Source organism: Rana temporaria, chromosome 1 (genome assembly GCF_905171775.1).
Source record: "Rana temporaria chromosome 1, aRanTem1.1, whole genome shotgun sequence".
NCBI classification, from domain to species: Eukaryota; Metazoa; Chordata; class Amphibia; order Anura; family Ranidae; genus Rana; species Rana temporaria.
The window spans coordinates 561,534,356-561,556,381 of NC_053489.1; the positions used below are offsets into that span (position 1 = coordinate 561,534,356).

Consider the following 22,026-nt stretch of genomic DNA (forward strand, 5'->3'; position numbering starts at 1 on the left):
GTGTTTATCGCTCCTTCCCAATGAAATCACGGCTATACCGCCGGCATTGCGGGTGGTTTTAACCCTTTCACGGCTGCTAGCGAGGGGGGGTAAAATCTACTATTCAATAGAACCGTTCTAATAGGAGCGACGCAAGTCGCTCTGACTTAGAAAAAGGTTCTTGTATGACTTCGGGGGCGACTTGCATTGACTCCTATACAGAAGTCATTTTGCAAGTCGCCTCTAAAGTCGTCTTCAGGACGCCTTGCCGAGTCGCCTCCGAAGTTGTGCTGCTCCAGTGTGAACCGGTTCTAAGGCCGCATTCACACCTCAGCGTAGCGTTTTCGGTTGTTTTTAATAAACTTTGTATGTACGATTCACACTATGGAGAGTTCCTTTCATTCTGGGCAACGCTTGGCCTCTATCCATGATTGTCTAATGATCGAGTCTTCCTGGTTGTCTGCTGTGTGGCTTATGCTCCATCGCATCCAGCATTTGTGAGCTGCCATTCCAATATATTCCGGATAAAGGCCCTGGCTTGGTTAAAAGCCACAGGCTTCCGAGAGCTTGCTTTCCTGGTAAGCTCACAATCATGTGGTGGAGGTGCATGGTTTTTGGTGGTGTTTGTTTCAAGATTATACACCTCTGCATGTGATATATGGACTGAATTCATAAAACACATAAAATCGCCTCTGTGTCCAATATGTTGCAGCTTTTCGACTCTTCTGCCTTTGCATGCCATACTTAGTGCAGCGGCTGCGCCCGCATATATACGCTTTATATGTTTGTTAACAACTTTAAGTTGGCCATTGGGCCGTTGTCTTGTTGACTGTAACTGCTAAAGAGTAAATAAACATTCTTTCTTGGGAAAAAAAAAGAAAAAAAAAATCGCCTCTGTGTTGGAGGATTTTCAAAATTTATACATAATCACTGTGGCATATGGGCTCAAAATTCCCTTACTAGTTTTATGATTTTTTGTATATTTAATTTTTTTAGCGCGGCTCTGTCCAATTTTGCAGTATGTACAGTATATATATATATATATATATATATATATATCTATATCTCTCTCTCTCTCTCTTACATTTTGAGCTCTTGCCCGTTTTGTATCTTTTCTTTTTGATTTAGCGTGGTATATATGTTCATACTATTAGTGGGCTGCAGGAAAATGGACAATTTTTGCGCAGCCATTGAATTTGAGTGATCAGTGATGTTGGAAATTTTTGGAAAAGCAAATGAAGTTCTAATCAATGGGAGAATCGTGTAAGAAATATAACCAAATAAAAAAAAATTAAAAAAAAGCGCATAAGCTGTGACCTTGAAAGAAAGATTACCAGCCACGAAAATGTTTTTTGGTAGCAACATGAGGTGGCACCATTGGATCTCAAAACACACTAAATTTCTGATTTTTAAAAGAAAATTTGTTTGGCATTTGATCCATCTATGGAACAACAGATTCATACTTTGACAGCAGTACAGTGACAAACAGATTAAAGCAGCGTTTCTCAATTCCAGTCCTCAAGGGGCACCAACAGGTCATGTTTTCAGGCTTTCCATTATTTTGCACAGGAGATTTGATCAGTTTCACTTCCTTAGTAATTATCACAGCCGTTTCATCTGAGGGAAATCCTGAAAGCATGACCTGTTGGTGCACCTTGAGGATTGAGAAACTGGATTAAAGGCTCCAGCTGACTATTGTAAGCATTCAGGTCAGTGTTAAATGGTTTGTCTTAGCCCTCTAATTGCCACCTTTGCTGCACAGCTTGGTATCCTAAATGATTTTGAAGAACAGCAAGATCAAAAGTTAAAATAAAAAAAAGTTACAGGGGGATCTCAGAAAAAGAAAGACTGCCGTGTTAAGGCTAGCGACAAGTTACATCACATTGCTATGCTGCATGTTCACCATTCTACACCACCTTATTTTGTATGATGTGCTGTAGTGCTCCCTATTCCACACCTCCTCATTCTGTATACTATACCTTTGTTTTTTCCTACACCACCTCCAACTGTATGTTTCCTATTCCACAACACCTCATTCAGTTTGCTACGAAGTACATTCCCTATTCCCCACACTATGCTGCATAGTAAGCTCCCTATTCCCCACTACCTCACTCTGCATGCTGTACTTTCCCTATTCCCCACCTTGATCTGTGTGCTGTAGGTAGGTTTCCTATTCCACACATCATTCTGTAGGCACCCTATTCCCCACACCAAGTCAATCTGTATGCTGCAATATAAATCCCCTTTTCCACACGCATCATTCTGTACGCAGAAATGTACGCTCCCTATTCCACACCTCCTCGTTCTGTGCACTTTATGTATGCTCCCTTTTTACACACATCTACATTCTGTTTGTTGCAATGAAAAATTAAATACTGTATTTTCCGGCATACAACAACCTTTTGTACTTAAAAATATCCCCCAAAAGTCAGGGGTCGTCTTATATGCCGGTACCTGTAATGCAGAGTCAGTCAGATTGCGGGCATCCATTGTTCAAAAGCCACGCCTCCTCCTCGTCCTGTTCCGTGATAGGCGGAACACTCAGTTTCCCAGCAGAGCCTGTGTTCAGAGTTCCGCCTATCACGGAACAGGACGAGGAGGCGGCGCGGCTTTTGAACAATGGACGCCCGCAATCTGACTTGGCATACAGGGATAAGGCATCGAGATCTGGAGATGGGCACAGTGAGGTATGCCGGAAGGGGGTCCTCTTATACGGCGAGTATATCCCAAAACCAAATTTTTCCCTGTAAAATTAGGGGGTCGTCTTATACGCCAGCAAATACGGTAGTCAATTTAAATGCAGCCCTCCACTTGATTTGTGGATGAACATGTTGCCATTGAGACCTAATTAATTTGGACAGCCCTATTTTTAAAGATTAGAGAATAAACTGTACTTTGAATATGCTAAAAGCAGACCTTTAGTCATTTTTCTTTCCAACTTTCAATCTATTAAATCTTCTGCCCTTGTTGTTTAAACTTTGGATAGTAAAAAACAAAAAAAAAAACAAACAACACACATTCTGTCAGTAAATACCGTATACAACCCACTTCCTGTTTGTCTGGTAAAAAGCCTAGGCTTAAGACATCATGCACAGCTCTCTCTCTCTCAGATTTTGCCAGGAATGGAGGGGTGAGTCATAAGAGGGCCAATAAGAGCTGCAGGACTGCAGAGATGAAGGTGTGCCTGTGTGTGTGTGTGTGTGTGTAAATCCAGGAAGTGAACAGGCAGCAGCTTCAGATGCCCACAGTTAAAATGGATGCAGCCAGACTTGGTGGAGGGAGATTTCTGCAGCATATTTGGCAAGTACAGATTCACAGTGTGTGCTTGTGCGTGAGAATGGCAATTTTTTTTTTTATTACAAATTATGTGAGCAGACTGCATTTCCTATTTAATGCATTACATGTTACAGTAAACAAGGTGTGTTTGCCATTGGTGGGCCTGAGGCATTCAAGAAATTATCTGTGTTGCCCGACTAGAACCAAAATATTTGCAGTACAAGTTGCTAAGGGCAAATACATTCTCTCTCTCTCCCCCCCCCCCCCCCATGTATAGAGGTCTCAGAGTTCCTACCGATGGCTGCATTTGAAAATTATTCCTATGAGATAGAGATATAGATATATAGATATATATATATATATATATATATATATATATATATATATATATATATATATATATATATATATATATATATATATATATATATATATACACACACACACACACACACACACACACACAAAATAAAAATTACTGGCCATATTATGTAAAAACATTTACAAAACAGATGTTGTTTAATTTAGAATGTGTGTGTGTGAATGTGAATATATATATATATATATATATATACACACACACACACACACACACACACACACACACATACATACATACATACATACATACATACACACACAATATTTAAATGTAATGACTCCAATACAACAAATTGCAAGAAAAAAAAAATAAAAAAAAATAAAAACCTTCAGCTTTTACAAATCATTATCCGTGTATACTTTGTAGGTTAAAAAAAAAAAAAAAAAAAAAAAAGGCAAGTTTAATTGAAGCTTTACTCAGCTTTTACCTTGTGAGGAATCTTTTGTTGGACAGGTGGTTATAGGCTTTAGAATACATGGTAAGCTGTAAGAATTCAATACCCTCCTGAGGGCACACTTGGGAGATAATCGCTTGTTGTCTCAGATATCCTTATAAATAAGCAGCTCTACCAAGCAAGTCTTTTCAGAAGAGAAAATTTCGAATTATGTATGCTCTATTGTAACCAGGCGAGTTAAAAAAATAATTGTGAATAGTGCAACCGCGCTTCACCAATTCGATCTAAATAAATCACAAAGTGCAATATATATATCTTCCCAAGAAATGTCTCGTGAACGAATAGATCAAAAATTTTGAAATATTAGTGGATAAACTCATATAAAGTGCATTTAAAAAAAATAAAAAAAAGCTGTAAGAGTCCAAAAAAAAATGCATCCAAAAAGATATATTTATAATCTAAAGTACGAGTGTTCAAAAATGTTTAAATGCAATACATACATGTGATATTCAAGACAATTCAATGAAAAAGTTCATAAAAATACAACTGGAAAAATCTTCTCTCATATAGTCCTTAATCACCATGGAAATAAAGTGCAGAATGTTTAAATTCTTTAGTGCAAAAAATAAATTTATTTTTATTATATATATATATATATATATATATATATATATATATATATATATATACACACACACACACACACACACACGGCTTGTACAGGGATATAACAGGGCTCAACAAAAACCGGGCGCAATTGGGACTAAAATATATATATATTATTTTTTTATTCTAACACCCTAGAGAGTAAAATGGCGGTCATTGCAATAACGTATTAGCGCAAGCGCACTTTTGGGAAATTAATAAAAAAAAATAAAAAAATATAAGACAACAGTAAAGTTAGCCCACTTTTTTTTTTTTATATTGTGAAAGATAATGTTACGTCGAATAAATGGATACCCAACATGTCACGCTTCAAAATTGCGTTAGGTTGTGGAATGGCGACAAACTTTTACCCTTTAAAATCTCCATAGGCAACGTTGAAAAACATTCTACAGGTTGCATGTTTTGAGTTACAGAGGAGGTCTAGGGCTAGAATTATTGCTGTCGCTCTACCAATCGCGGCGATACCTCACATGTGTTTGAATACCGTTTACATATGCGGGCACTACTCACGTATGCGTTCGCTTCTGCGCGCAAGCTCGACGGGAGCGTGTTTTCTGGCGCCTAACTTTTTTAGCTGGCTCCTAGATTCCAAGTAAATTTGATAAACCCTGGTGTAAACTCTAAATATGTCCCTGGCTGCTTCCGATCTCAGTATTTATAAGAATTCTATCTATCCATCCATACCCCGTCATGGTAGAGGAATTCCTACAGAAAGGAAAGGCTTCGGCCTTGCTTTCTGTATAGAACATTGATGTTGGGTTCACACGGTCGTGCGGATCGGCTCACAGCAGGGGTCCGGTGCGTCCCTGTTCACCATTTCAGCTCTGATTTTGGTCCAAATTTTTGGCTGGATTGGAACCTGAAATGGACCAGAAGACGCACAGGATGCCTGTGCAATTTGCTCCGCAGCCATCCCAGCTCCATTGAGAGCCGAACACAGTCTGTCAAGCGAATTGGAATGGGGGGGCAAACCACATCCAATTCGCACCAGTGTGTACCCAGCCTTAGGCTTTGTTCACAATAGTGCAATTTCAGTGAGTCACACTGGAGCATATGGCATACGAGTTGGGAATTTTGACTTTGTTTTTGATGTGTGTTGCCCTTCCATGTGCTCCTTGAAGCAAAGGGCAATTATAGGTTGCCATTAGTTTGAACAGTGGTAAAATGGTGTGGAGATGCCCTGGATACCTTTAGCTGCCATTGTGCCATTGCTGGGTGTTCCGGTGCATCCCTGTACTTTTACAGAGGCATGGGCTCCCTTCAGACAAACCTGCCCTTAATCTATCCATTGCTAGGATGTGCTCCAATTTGGGAGACTCAAAATTATAGAGTTAGGACCGCACTAAACTGGGGTGCCTTGACGTTGGACACTGCAGCTTACATATATGCGACCAAGAGCCCCCCCCCCCCCCTTTTTTTTTAAGCCAAATTTTTTACACAAGGTCAGTTTGGTTTGAGGTGACCCATTTATTCAGTTAGGCCTCATTCACAATGCCACTCCTGTTCTTAAAGGGGTTGTAGAGGCAGAAGGGTTTTAATCTTAATGCATTCTAATTCTATGTATTAAGATAAAAAGCCTTCTGTGAGCAGCAGTCCCCTTTCAGCACCCTAATACTTACCTGGGCCCCATCTCTATCCAGCAATGTCCAAGAGTCCCACGGCCATCCTCCCTCCTAATTGGCCAATACACAGCAGCATCGCCTTTGGCTCCCGCTGCTGTTAAAGTCAGTTAGCCATTCATGAGAGAGAGAGCGGATGGGACCAAACCGCAGCTCTGTGTCTGAATGGACAAACGGAGCTGCAGCTCAGCTCAGTGCCCCCATAGCAAGCTGCTTGCTGTGGGGGCACTCGACAGTAGGGAGGGGCCAGAATCAGCAAAAAGGGACCCAAGAAGGAGGATCCAGGCTGCTTTGTGCAAATCTACTTCACAGATCAGGTAAATATAACATGTTTTTTTTTTTTTAACGCAAGACTTTACAATCACTTTAAAGTGGACCACCCTAAAGGGGTTTCAACAGGTACCAGCTCCAACTTCCAATTGTATCTCCATGACGATTCACCAGTTCTTCTCCTCCCAACACCTGCAACCTTATGGGACACGCGACAGGTTCCAGAAGACTGTGGGACCATTCACAAAGCGCAGCATGGCTCATGTATGCGCAGTGGGCAGCTGGCTGTAATGCCAAAAGGAATCACAGCTAGCTGCCCACAGTAAACATGTCGGCGCGGGGACCCAAAGATGAACTGGTTTAGGCGAGGATGGCCTTGGACAGGAAAGTGTCCCTTTATTAAAATTCAGCAGCTACACTTTGTTTTTGTTTTTTTTAAACCATGACGAAGAACTGCTTTAACTTTTCTAAACGCAGTAGATGTTACCTGGGAAGAACAATATTTTATGCCTCCCTGATTACTTTTGCCGGTGATCTGCCGTGCTTGTTCCAGCCATCATGGAAGTTCCAGTGCAAGCTGATGTGTCGAGATGGTTCCCGCTATCGGGAAAGTTCCTTCAAGGACTGCGCAGGCGCAAACTTGCTGACAGAAATCTCCGAACCACGGCCGGCATCCAGGGCGACGTGGATTTCGAGGTAAGTGGCCAGTCGGCCTCACGTCCTCGCTGCGCTCGGACGGCTCGTTCCGCTCACTCGGCCTCCTGGCTCTTTTTTTAACATCCTCCAATCCACGGGGATATTAAAGAATGAGCCTGGATGCTGGGCGAGGTTCGGATATTTCCGTCAGGAAGTTTGCGCCTGCGCAGTCAGTGAAGGAACTTCCCCGTTAGGGGAACATTGAGGACTAGTCACCGGCATGTTCCTGCTTTAAAGCAGGTTTAGTCATATTTAGAGTTTGTAACTTGGTCCTGGATGCACAGAAGTCCATTTTCCCTAAATGCAGCTGAACGGACTATAACCAAGTTCAGGTAAGGGGGAGCAAGAACTTCCTGCCTTTAAAATATTGGAAATTACTTCTAAATGCATATAAATACAGGTTTGACAGAGGCCTTAGGAGAGAACAGCAGGTCTTGGGACATGGGGCAATAGGTCATATCGTACCTACTCCAGGAATGACTCTGCAGCAGAAATTTCTCATCTTTCTGTAAAATTTTTTGACTCAGATTTCAAGTGTTGCTCAGCTTTGTCATGGAACTGGAAGCAGTATTTTACAAGCTGGAAAATAATCTTCCAGGATGGCTTACAGAGAGGCGACTTATGGCTGTGAGGAACCTTTTAATTAAGGGCTCTACTAACCTCCAATTTTAGAAAGCTAGAGAGGGCCAATATTTGGACCTTGAGCGTACCAACTGCAAGATTCAGATCTGTCCCCACTTGGAGGAAATGTAGAACTGCTGGAATCATTGACCCTGCAACAGTTATTAACTATAGGCCAAGCTCCGAACTTCTTCCAAATTTTGTTGTATATGGAATTAATTGAAGTTTTCCTGCTACTGAGAATAGTGTCCATTATTCTAGTCGACAGACCTTTACACCTTTCAGTAGCCAAGCAGTCAGAGAAAGCTGGTTCACCTCCGGATGATGCACCTTCCCTTGATGTATGAGGTCTGGTATGCAGGGAAGCCTCCAAGGATCCGAAGACCTCCTTGGCCAAAAAGGAGCAATTGCGATTTACCTTCGTCCTCTAAAATCGTATTTTCTGGATGATTTTTGGTATGAGCGCAAATGGTGCCAACCCATATACGAGGTCTGCTTCCCATAGGTGTGATAGGGCATCTAGGCCCAGGCTGATCCTGTTCCCCTTGTGGCAAAGAGATCTGGGGGTTCCTCCCCATTTTGCTCGAACACCCTTTGAATTTAGACGCCTTTTACACTGGGGCCGCCATGTTCACGGTAAAGTGCTACTCGTTTTAGCGGCGCTTTACAGTCGCTAGCGGGGCGCTTTTAACCCCCCCAAAAAAAGGGGGTTTAAATCTCCTGTGTTGCGGCACTACCAAAGAGCTTCTCAGGCTGCCCTTTCATTGCAATGGGCAGGGGAATTTTGGGAGTGCCGCAAGCGCATCGTCCGGGTGTGAAAGCACCCATTGCAATGTATGGGAGGAAGTTTTCAAGCACTATTTCTATTGCTAAATGCCTACAAACTGCCTTAGTGTGAAAGGGGTCTTAGGCACCATTCTGTCTGAGACAAAGTTTCCCAGCTTAAGGCATCTGCCAGCACATTTAATTCTCCTTTCATGTGTACAGAAGACTCTCTCACCCATCCCAGAATCTCTTCTGCTATGTTCATCAGGACTGACACTTTCGTTCCCCAATTTGTTGATGCAAGAAGAAAGAAAAAGAAAGAAGAAAAAAAAAAAAAAACACCCCACAACACACTGAATAAAGGATGGAAAAAAAGGTAATGACTTACCTAGGAGGTACCGACACAGGCTACTCTAATCTTCACAATCATTTGTTTGTATTCAAACATGAGGCATGCTGCATGGCACTGCACATGTAATACAGGACCTCTGTCTGTAGTCTGAGAACTGCACTTCCTGTTAAGGAAATGGATACATATCCAACAAGCCCAGGGTCTAGTCTAGTGCTCTGCAAGTGAAAGCTGCATAGTAATTAGATCTGACACAGCCACAAGCAGGCAGAGCAATTACAAGAGAGCTTACCATGCAGTCTTTCATTGCATTAGCACACCCACACTTGTAATACAAAACATAGGAAATGGTGAGGCATTGTGACCCAAAACAAGATGTTGACTGTCCCTTTAGCAAACAGACAAGCTAGGTGCATGAATACATGGACAATAATATACACATTGCAAACAGAACATTCATTTAACCTTTCTACATGAACAACATTTACTCTTTTACTTAATCAACCCTAATACATTCCAAAAAGGCCATTAAACTTCGGACACATGATTTTTATATTATAAAATAAACTGGAACACCGCACAAACTCCATTCAGGTTAATAAATTTAGCATCTCTCTGGCTCTGGTGTGTGTCAGGAAAAGATTACTCGGAAACGCAGCATGTCAATGACACACGAAGATAGGAATTTGTCATGGCTGTGCTAGGAAGTACTGAAATACTCGCAATGACCCTGTGCACTAGAACAGCTGAGACAGCCCTCCATATTACATATAAAGGTCTCCAAGCTCCTGTTTTCACTTTCATCACATCCTCTACCACATTAAATTCAGGTTTACGATTCAATACAACCAGGGTGGATCTCAGGTTTTGGGAAACCAATAAGAACCGTGAATTGTCTAGGGAGAAATGGCCTGCAAATGGCTAAGATGTGCATCTAAAATAATAAACCAATAAAAAGGAGTGCAAAGAACAAATGCAGTACCAAGAGCAATCAGAAGCTTGCTAAACTGTCTGCAGGTCAAATACACATTCTGGGCTAGATTCACAAAAGAATTACGCCGGCGTATCTATTGATACGCCGCGTAATTTTAAATTTCCCGCGTCGTATCTTTGTTTTGTATCTACAAAACAAGATTTGACTGCATCTGGGATCGATCCGACAGGCGTACGCCTTAGTACGCCATCGGATCGTAGATGCATTTTTTTCCGCCGGCCGCTAGGTGGCGTTTCCGTCGAATTTCACGTCGAGTATGCAAATTAGCTAGTTACAGCGATCCACGAACGTACGTCCGGCCGCCGCATTTTTTTACGTCGTTTGCGTTCGGCTTTTTCCGGCGTATAGTTACCCCTGCTATTATGAGGCGTACTCAATGTTAAGTATGGACGTCGTTCCCGTGTCCAATTTTTAATTTTTTACGTCGTTTGCGCAAACGGCTGTACGTCATTCCAATAAGTCCTTGCGATAGGGGCGCAAGTTCTTTCAGAATACAGAACTTGCGCCCAAAGTTACAGCGGCGTAACGTATCGGGGATACGTTACACCAGCAGAAAGATCCGCTGATCTTTCTGAATCTGGCCCTCTGTCTTTTCCCATTATAATTTAAAACATTGTTCTACCTTCACAAATATAACAGCAAAAGACGATTCCCTTAAAACATTTTTTTTATATAAAGTACACCTGTCACCAACACAAACTGCTGGCATCTGTAATCTACAACAGTAATAAACCATTCTATAAGGATTACAGGTATGCTTTAAAATTGGGTTGCACCAATACTAGCACTAGTGCCGATACTGAGCATTTGCACAAGCACTTGTACAAATGCTCTGACCAATGCTTTACCCGATACCAGGACAGTCAGGGACGATCGGTGCGGAGTGCGCGCATGTGTGTGTGTGTTACAAGCACCGATCTCCCTGTGTGGCTTTCAATAAAGCATCCGACAACCACTTCTCCTACCTTCCTCCGTGGCTTTCAGCTGCTTTATTGAAAGCCACACAGGGAGATCGTGCTTGTAACCCCCCACCACTGCATCAATTGTCCCTGACTGTCCCCTGTATCCTCCTCCAGTCCCCTCCATGTCCTCCTCCGGTCCCCCCCCCCCCCCATGCGCTCCTCCGGTCCCCCTCTGCCATCTCCTGTCCCAGATTGGTCAGGATGGAGGAGAGTGTATAAAACGTCATTTACCTACTACTCTTTTCTGAATGGACAGTCACTGACTCTGTCCATTCATAACTGAGCATCGTACACCGTGTTAACAATGCTTCAGTTTATGAATGGAGAGGAGTCCCTGTCTCCTCTTCATTCCATCTGCAGTGCAGCTGAGGCTGCAGAGAAAGGGACTGGGGAATCTCCATCCTCAGTCCCTTTCCCTGTCTCGAAGGGAAAATGTCAGACGCACAGGACCCTTTCCAAATGCTGAGCGCAGCCGCCCCAGAGGGGTGTAATGCGAATTGGAGGCAGAGAAACCCACATCCAAATTCGAATAAGTGTGAACCCAGCCCAATGCCTGGTACACACGATGAGATTATCAGACGAATGATCCTCTTTTTTTCATGCCAATATCAGATCAAACCTGAAGAGTTTACTAAAGTCCTGAAAATTCTTGTACGATAGAGAAAAAATTCAGAAGTGATGTCATGGTGTTGTAGTGTATTTGTATTGCATTTTCGAACGAGAATCGCTCCGGAATTTGTATTTTCTTTTTGTACGATCTTCTGATAGTGTGTATGGTGCTTAAAGGGGTCTAAATAGCTTCCTTTTCCTTAGTGCAGGAAAAAAAAAATGTTTTTTTTTTTTTTTATATATTTTTGGGGGATATTAGAGCAAAAAAATATTCATTTTTTTCAAAATTGACGCTCTATTTTTGTTTATAGCACAAAAACCGCATAGGTGATCAAATAGCACCAAAAGAAAGCTCTATTTGTGGGAAAAAAAGGACGCCAATTTTGTTTGGGAGCCACGTCGCACGATCGCGCAATTGTCAGTTAAAGCGACGCAGTGCCGAAACGCAAAAAGTGGGCCGGTCATTGACCAGCAAAATGGTCCGGGGCTGAAGTGGTTAAGTATTCCCCAATTCTTGTGCAAGTTACAACTGCACCCAGTGGAAACATTTAAAATGTTACCTGTTTTCAACTGTAAATCTGTGGAATGTCACACATTGTCAAACACTGTATTAGTGTACACAGTTAAAAACAGACATTTAATTGTGCAGCCTGAGGCTAGGTTCACATTACTGGGTTGTGGGAATGTGTGTGCTACCACAACGCATAACATTTGCATTTGTGTAATGTGTTGCCATTCAAAGAAACAGAGAAAGGGTAGAGATTATCTAATCGCATCAACTACTCTAAGGCCCCATGTACACTGCTTCTGCTAAACGGACGTTCAGAGGCAGTTGGACACTTTTTCCAACTGCCCCTGAACTCATTCAATGCTAGCTTATGTGTACATGTACACAGTTCGTTTAATGTCGTTTTTAGGCAATTGCATTGATATGCCTTGAAGGCAAAAAAAAAAAAAAAAAATTAGTTCAGATGCCGAATTTTCCCGCGTTTAGCAGCGTTTCGTTTATAGGCGTTTTTCGGTTTTGGGCAAAAAATAAAAAAATATTTTTTAAACGCAAACGCGGGTTACTATCTGTCAAGATAAATCGTTCAGTTGAAGTTGTAAAACGTCCTGTGTACATGAAGCCTTAGATTAGTTTTGAACTTTCCTGCTAGTTGGAGGTCATGTCCCCCCCATGTGCTTGATTTCATATTGAAAATACTGCCCTACTAAACACTCTCTCTCTTAAAAGTTTCAGTCCTGTGCCCCCCCCTCTTTTTCTTCTACCCCCAGACTGTACATATTAGGCTCCTTTCCTCCTTTGTGACAGTCATTCGACTTTGATCCCAGGCACTGTCTGGCATGAATCTTCGGAAGCTGCTGCAACGCGGGCACTTTTAACCCTTTATTCGGCCACTAGTGGGGGTTAAAAGCACCCTAATGGCCAAAACATGCAGCCAAAACTAGCAGCACTTTACCGTTAACGGACCCACTAAACCACACATTTATTTACTTTTAAAATCAGCACAAGTACATCAGTACTTGCATTACTAAGAAGTGTCCCTTGTTCTGGTGGCTGCTTTGTTCCATGAAATACTCCGTTCTCTGTGCCCCCCCCCCCCAAACAGCCGGGGGGGGGGGGCGGAGGTTAAATGGGTGGCTGCGGACAGTGGATTTCACGGAACACAGCAGCCACCAGTACATTAATGTCCTTTTAAAGTATGGTCCCTTGTGTTGGTTAAAAAAAAAAAAAAAAAACACGTGCGAAGCTTAGCATTAAGCTGTCACAGGCCACCAATAAGTGAGAACAAAAGTTTAAAAGCCACTATGAGCGAGTGACCTTCATGTCAGCGCAATCACCATGTCTCTCCCCCCCCCATTACATAATTACAAGTCGCCCAGTAACCACAGCTTAGATCATTTCTAAAGTCTGCAAAATAACAATCGCTCATATATCAGCACTCGGGAAATACTACTACATTGTAGGGAAAGGAGAATACTGAACATACCAGCTCTTCAGGCAGCAGACAGGGCAGTGAGCCTAGTCCTTGATCTGTGGGAGGAACTGGACAGTCCTGTTCTCTAGGACTTTAGCGATAGAACAGGGTCAAAGTGCTGCCCTTGTACTGCAGAGGTTATTTCCCAGGAGTCACATGACTAACTCACAATCACATTACTCACACTTTGACAGTTCCTTATAGGCTTCATACACATGACAACTGTCATAACAAGATCACATGCAGGGACACCCCTAAACAAGGCGGCCTCATTCCTGTACCCTGCAAAGAACTTTCCAACACTATATTGCAAACTGCAGAAGACAATCTAAAAGAGCAATGCTTTTCTTCTAGACATCAACATGTCACCATATAAAGTAGAGGAGAAATCATCCGTCTAGCTCCAAAAAAAAAAAAAATCCACTGCGTTTACCAAGATGTAAATGATTAGTAGAAATCAAAGTAGTATTAAACCCAAAAGCAAACATTATATTGCAGCTCATCAATTCCTAGATGTGATGGCTGTATTAGTTTTCTCTTTTAGGTTCTCTCTTCTATTTTCATCTGGTGATCCAGCCAGACAGTTTTTCAACAGAAAAGCCATCTTGCAGTTACAGGGATAAGACAAACCATTTAATACTGACAGGGGTGCTTAGAACAATCAGTTTTTATGTAAAAACACTGTTTACTTTCACTGATTATAAAGTATGGAGCTGGAGCTCAGCTTCAATTTGTTAGTGTATTAAAATCTGCTAGTACGTCCAACGCCCCTCCCCCCCCCCCCCCCGACTGACAATGCTGTAGCCAAATCTGCTCCCTTTGCCTATTCATCCAGAGTGGGTGCACTCTAATACAGGAAAGAGCCATGACTAAGCACTGTGTGCGAAACGCGTCGGCTGTCCCCTTATGTGACTGTATTTTTGGATTTGCATGTCCAGTTTTTATTAAGACTACTTCTTCAAGTTCCTTTGGAGTGCGGCTGTCCATCCATTTCCACTTTTCCATGTTTACTCTAACACAGGAGGTCTGTTACTGGCCAGATCACCAGGGGAACAGAGGGAAAAGTATGCCTATAGTGCGAGTGAGAAATACAGTGGGCTACAGCCAGGACAGCACCGGATTGGTGAGAGGGGACAAGTGTTTGGGGAGAAGGGGGGGGCAGTACAAGTAGTGCCATGCTTTTTACCTTAAAGCGGAGTTCCCCCCAAAAGAGGAACTTCCGCTTTAAGTACTCCTCATCCCGACATGCCACAATTAGAAGGTCATTTTTTTGGGGGGGGGGGCACCTGGTTTGGAGTGTGACTTCCTGTCCCACCCACTTCCTCCTCTAAATTTCTGGTCGCCTAGGTCAATCCTCCTCTCCCCCTAGACGGCCCCTCCCTCCCTCCAATGTTCTGGGACACGTCACAGGTCCCAGAACATTGCCTGGCCATTGACGGCGCACAGTGCGTGCCCAGCTGTGAAGCCGCAAACTGTCAAAGCCGGACGCCCACACCTTACAATGTAGGTGCCACAAAGAGGAGGGGGGAGAGAACTGAGGAGTCGAACGGCCGCATCACTGGACCGTTGGACAGGTGAGTGTCGGTTTATTAAAAGTCAACAGCTATACTTTTTGTAGCTGCTGACTTACTTGCTATAAAAAAAATAAAAAAATAAAAAAATAAAAAACCAGTGGAATTTAACTCAAGAGAATGCATTAAGGGCCAGTTCACACCAGACGCAGTTTCGTACAGTTTCGTGTGCATTTTTTCTGCACTAAAAATGCATGCATAGTGTTTTCCAATGGCTCTAGTTCACACCATGCAGTCAGTTTCTGCACCGGAACCTGACTGCATGGTGTGAACTAGAGCCATTGAAATACATGGAAAACACTGTGCATGCATTTTTAGTGCAGAAAAAAAAAAGCACACGGAACTGCGTCTGGTGTGAACTGGCCCTTAGGTAAAAAAAAAATCTCTTTGCCTTTGGAACTACTTTAAGGTTATGACCGTAACCACAAGGCCATTTTAAAAGCCTTTACAATGTTGTTAATAGATTAAAAGGAAGGATTTGATCCCTAAAATTGGTTAAAGTCAATATAAAAAAAAAAAAAAAAAAAAAGAAAGGGGGAGGATAGACTATGTTTTGTCAATCTCTTTACACAACTTCCCAAATTCCCTGCATGCTTTGCAGCTTCTCCTCTGCAGTTTACTTTTCATTTCTAAAGGACTACATATCCCATGGTACCTTGTCTGCAAACTGATTCCTGCATGGACTCCGCCTCCTGAAGCCCCTCCCATCAGCACCTCAGAGCAGGCTCTGAATTCTGTGACACAGCAGTGCCCACCCACAGGGCATAGTGAATATGGATCACAGAATTTGATGAAGGAAATGTGCGAGGATCTTCACAAAATACATTTACAAACTTCAAGATCATTCAGATTAATAGTAGCAGGTAAAAATAATTGTAAAACCATATACTCCACATTGTATTTTTTTTTTTTTTTACAATACAGGATGTATATAGCGCCAACAGTTTGCGCAGTGCTTTGGATTTCATTGTCACTTGTACGCGCCATTTTTGTTTTTTGATGAACTGAACATTCAGTTTTTGATTTGTTTATGGCTAGCCTTGGAGTTCAATTGGGCTTCAGGCATGGGGGTATACACACACACACAAATTGTATGCAGGTTAAGTTAAGCTGCGCATGCACAGACCATAAGCAGGCAGATGAGTGTATTTTATTGTAATTGCAGGAGAGACATTGCACATCTCTTCTGAAATAAAAAGCATGCATATTTGCGGTTTGTGACAGAGGTTAACTCCACCTTAAAGACTTTGTTATAGGTTTAACCCATATTTAGGGTGTAACACAGTGTCAGGTGGACCCCACCCCCTCCGACAGCATGTAGGACGTTTTCTTCAGCAACTGTCAGATTTGTAATGGGCACAGCTATGCAGCAGACGGACGGGTAGTTATGAACAGAACACAGGGGAGGTGATCAGGGACTCATGGGGGTTTATTTACTAAAGGCAAATGCACTGTGCTGTAGATCCGAGGGAGGACATGCAAGGAAGATAAAAAACAAAACAAAAAAAAAAAAAAACAGCATTTTTGCATTATAGAAATCAGCAGAGCTTCCCCTCAGATCTACAGGGACTGCACTTGTGGATTTGCCTTTAGTAAATAAACCAGGGATCGACCGATATTGTTTTTTCATTGCCGATAAGATACTGATATTTCAGCCACCTCTCAGGCCGATATTGTCCGACGATACACTTATTACTGTTATTGCTGTCACAAGGAATGTAAACATCCCATGTGACAGGTTCTCTTTATGGAGGGATTGGGGGTCCATAAGACCCCCAACCCCTCCACTGCACTTAAAAGTACTGTTATTCAAAATGTGAAGATCATCGGTTTTGAATACTTTATATATTTTTTTAAAACTGGCACCTTTAAGATGCCAGTAATCCAGGAAATGATGTCATAACGTTTCCGGGGGTGTTCCCAGGATGGCACCATGATACACATTTAGTGGACCTGTCCGAGGGTACGCAGATTATGGATCAGAGTCTATTCTCTCCTCCCGGAATATACTTCATACTGACCTCAAAAAGGACCCATATGAAGCCCAATGGCAGAATTGCTGCGCTCGGAACGCCAGCTGGCTCTGCAGCTCTTTGCTGCAACCAAACTCACGATAGCAAAGGCGTAGAAGACGCCAACACTTAGCTTTGAGGCTAAAAAACGCATGGACAACATAATGGTGAATGAGAAGGTCTGGCAACCCTGGGTTGATTATACTAAACCCACTAGATTTGACACCACCCTTCTTCAGATTTGATGTACTTTTGCCTCCTGCCGCGGGGACCCCCCACCCCTTCTTATTTCCTCAGTGCTATTATTTTTTCAGCCTCCGCTTATAATTCGGAATGTTGGTGGCCCTGGAAGTGTTGGCGGCCCTGGAAGTGTTGGTGGCATGGCTGGAAGCTGCGGGATATTTACAGTTGGGCTTCTGTTGGGATGGACCTTTTATGTTTGCTAAATAGTGGGCTATGCCCTACGGGCATTCCTGGGTCCTGAACATTTTTGTTTGTCTTTACGGGTCTAAATTGACTGGCATTTTTTATTCTTGTTTTGTTTATCTTTTTTTGAAATGCTGTATTGTAAGAGCCGGTTCACACTGGGGCAGCACGACTTTGGGGGCGACTCGGCAGGGCGTCCTGAAGACGACTTCAGAGGCAACTTGCAAAATGACCTCTGTAGAGAAGTCAATGCAAGTCGCCCCCGAAGTCGTACAAGAACCTTTTTCTAAGTCGGAGGGACTTGTGTCGCTCCGATTAGAACGGTTCTATTGAATAGAATGGGACGCGACTTGTCAGACGGCTGAGTCGCCTGACGGGTCGCCCCAGTGTGAACCGGCTCTTACTTTTTTATTTTTCCCTGTCATGTTTATTCATGATGTATTCTTCTCAATGTTAAGCTGTAAAATTGCATTGATTATCAATAAAACTCTTTGTGAGCCCTGGTTCACACTGGGCTGCGGGAGTGAAGCCGTGCGAGTTCAGCTGAACTCGCACGGCTTCACTCCCGCCGGCAGTCCCGATTTCGGCCGCGATTTAAGAGACATCTGTGCAGGTTTCTGCACAGATGTCTATGTAAATCGCGGCCCGAAATCGCAAAAAGTAGTACAAGAACTACTTTTTGAAATCGGTGCAGCGCCGCAGATGCGGCGTCGCACCGATTAGGACGGCGCCATTGCCGACAATTGGGGGCATTTGAGATGCGATTTCACATGTGAAATCGCATCTCAAATCGAATGAAATCGCACCCAGTGTGAACCTGGGCTAAAAGGAATTATGTCCAGGTTACTAGAGCTGAGACCTGAACAGAGCTTTAGCGGACATGCCGGCTGGGTGCTCGGGAGAGCCGGGGCGAGCAGCGGAAGGGGGGGGGCTGTGGATGTTCCCTCCCACTGCATGTAATAACAGCGCCACAACGGTTGTTATTAAAGTGCATATCGGCCGCCGATAATTGTCGATCCCTAAAATAAACCCCCGCAGTCCACTGACACTTCTTCCAGCTTTCCAACTGAATGCCCATACCACCTCAGTACAGACAGGGAGCTGAAGCCTGGCATTGCACCCACAATCCACTGATCGAAGCTCCAATGCTTTTCAGGCTCATTTGCAAATAAAATGCACAATTTTTATTTTCTGCACTTGCATTTATTTATGGTTTGCAAAAGGCGGACTTAGCCTTTAATTATGCACTTAATACATACAATGCAGAATGAATGGAAGCATATGAATGAGACGGTAATGTGTGATCAGAGGGCAGCCAGCTAGGTGGCACTGGAGCTGTATGAAGTCTGCATTACCTCCCAGCACACAGCATGCTAGACAGAGGGGGAGATTTACTAAATCTGGTGCATCGCAGCCAATCAGCTTCTAACTTCAGCTTATTCTATTAAGCTTTGCCAATAAAACCTGGAAGCCGATTGGTTTCTATGCAAAGCTGCACCAGATTTTGCACACTTGAGTTTTAGTAAATCTCCCCAGATATATAGGATCCATTCACAGTATACTGATCACTGCCAGCCCATCCCACTGTGTGTGATCACTACTAGATCTCTGCCAGGAAATCCGGATTACCTCTTCCTAGTACTGACCCCACACAAAGGAACTCGGAAGGAAGAAGATCCCCAACACAACTAATCCCCTATCAGATGAGGGGAACATCCAGCTTCCACCATGGGCTGTGCACACAGGACCAGCTGTGACATTTCACTTTGTTTGATGCTCCCCTATACCGTCATGTGTTCTCGGATGAGGAATGGTCATTGCACAGCACTAAGGATCCCATAGACAGTGCCAGACCGAGGCCTCACCCCACATGTCACCCATCACACACACAGGAACCCGGCATGTGCACAACCCGTCCTGCACTCATTATCATCCTCTCCATACATCACTGCACCATCCATCCCCACTCTGCTATTCACATTCTACCTACCTCAGCAAACCACAGCGACAACGTGCATGCCGGACCAGCCAGACCTATTTATATATAGAGCTGGCCACAGATCAGGGCCGTGTAGTCTGCAGAGAGCACGCACCGCCCAACCTGCACTCCCTCGTTATCTGCATACACATCCTCCCCCCCCCCTGTCTGCACCTTAGCTCCGCCCCCTCTGCCTTACATTTCATAAGCTCTGCCCCTATCCGCCTCTGTCCCTTAGCCCCGCCCCTTCTTCGGCATCCTTCATAGCCTCTCCCATTAGCTCCGCCTCTTCATGCTTAGCCCCACCCCTTCTTCGGCATCCTTCATAGCCTCTCCCATTAGCTCCGCCTCTTCATGCTTAGCCCCGCCACTTCGACTCTTTAGCTCCGCCCTTCTTTCCGCTAACTTCCCAGCCCCTCTCTACATATCCCCGCCTCTTTCTCTGTAACCCCGCCTCTCCCTCCTGTCTACACATTGCATGCGTCTTGCCCTTAGCTCCGCCCCTCTGCCTATTTATACATTGCAAGTCTCTTTCTCGTAATCCCGCCCCTTTCTCCGGGTTCTTTCCTGCCCACTGTGCGCGGCGCGCTTTTCGCCTGACATGAGCGGGGTGTATAGGATGGTGTGTGCGGTCCGTACATTACATACACGCCATACTCCGCTCTGAAGACGGGGCAGGCTATATATGTGTGTTCGGCCATATAAAGGAGAATATCGTAAAGCGGACCTGTCACCAGCCTAGAGCATTTGGCACCCGGGAGGATCCTATATCTTTCACCCCCCCCCCACGTTAAAATGTAACAACACCCCACTGTGCCCCCTGTATACTTCTGCATCCCCCAATATCTGTCAGTGGTGTGTACCCCTCTCCACATCTGGACCCCTTTGCATTACACAGCACCCTGCACCCCTTTACATTACACTGCACCCCTTTACATTACACTGCACCCCTTTACACTGCACCCTGCACCTCTGGACCCCTTTACATTACACTGCACCGTGCACCTCTGGACCCCTTTACATTACACTGCACCTCTGGACCCCTTTACATTACACTGCACCTCTGGGCCCCCTCACATTACACAGCACCCTGCAACTCTGGACCCCTTTACATTACACAGCACCCTGTATCACTGGACCCCTTTACATTACACTGCACCCTGCACCTCTGGACCCCTTTACATTACACAGCACCCTGCATCTCTGGGCCCCTTTACATTACACAGCACCCTGCACCTCTGGACCCCTTTACATTACACAGCACCCTGTATCACTGGACCCCTTTACATTACACTGCACCCTGCACCTCTGGACCCCTTTACATTACACAGCACCCTGCACCTCTGGACCCCTTTACATTACACAGCACCCTGCACCTCTGGGTCCCTTTACATTACACAGCACCCTGCAACTCTGGACCCCTTTACATTACACAGCACCCTGTATCACTGGACCCCTTTACATTACACTGCACCCTGCACCTCTGGACCCCTTTACATTACACAGCACCCTGCATCTCTGGGCCCCTTTACATTACACAGCACCCTGCACCTCTGGACCCCTTTACATTACACAGCACCCTGTATCACTGGACCCCTTTACATTACCCTGCACCTCTGGACCCCTTTACATTACACAGCACCCTGCACCTCTGGACCCCTTTACATTACACAGCACCCTGCACCTCTGGACCCCTTTACATTACACTGCACCGTGCACCTCTGGACCCCTTTACATTACACTGCACCTCTGGACCCCTTTACATTACACTGCACCTCTGGGCCCCTTTACATTACACAGCACCCTGCAACTCTGGACCCCTTTACATTACACAGCACCCTGTATCACTGGACCCCTTTACATTACACTGCACCCTGCACCTCTGGACCCCTTTACATTACACAGCACCCTGCATCTCTGGGCCCCTTTACATTACACAGCACCCTGCACCTCTGGACCCCTTTACATTACACAGCACCCTGTATCACTGGACCCCTTTACATTACACTGCACCCTGCACCTCTGGACCCCTTTACATTACACAGCACCCTGCACCTCTGGACCCCTTTACATTACACAGCACCCTGCACCTCTGGGCCCCTTTACATTACACAGCACCCTGCAACTCTGGACCCCTTTACATTACACAGCACCCTGTATCACTGGACCCCTTTACATTACACTGCACCCTGCACCTCTGGACCCCTTTACATTACACAGCACCCTGCATCTCTGGGCCCCTTTACATTACACAGCACCCTGCACCTCTGGACCCCTTTACATTACACAGCACCCTGTATCACTGGACCCCTTTGCATTACACAGCACCCTGCACCCCTTTACATTACACTGCACCCCTTTACATTACACTGCACCCCTTTACACTGCACCCTGCACCTCTGGACCCCTTTACATTACACTGCACCGTGCACCTCTGGACCCCTTTACATTACACTGCACCTCTGGACCCCTTTACAT

The 22,026-nt window shown here is 44.3% G+C and overlaps 1 protein-coding gene across 3 annotated transcripts in view; it reads right to left on the reverse strand.

The window, feature by feature from the left end:
* The window catches only part of ACSL1 (acyl-CoA synthetase long chain family member 1), a 113,030-nt gene extending 93,341 nt beyond the window's left edge, over positions 1–19,689 (reverse strand). The window contains exon 1 of one of the 3 annotated variants that reach the window (XM_040334098.1): positions 19,561–19,689. The gene's annotated coding sequence lies outside the window, so the exon portion shown is untranslated. Of the gene's footprint in view, positions 1–13,573; positions 13,675–19,560 lie in introns of those variants that run through there. The other 2 variants (XM_040334075.1, XM_040334083.1) reach the window with 2 other exon arrangements.
* Between the last annotated feature and the right edge of the window lie 2,337 nt (positions 19,690–22,026).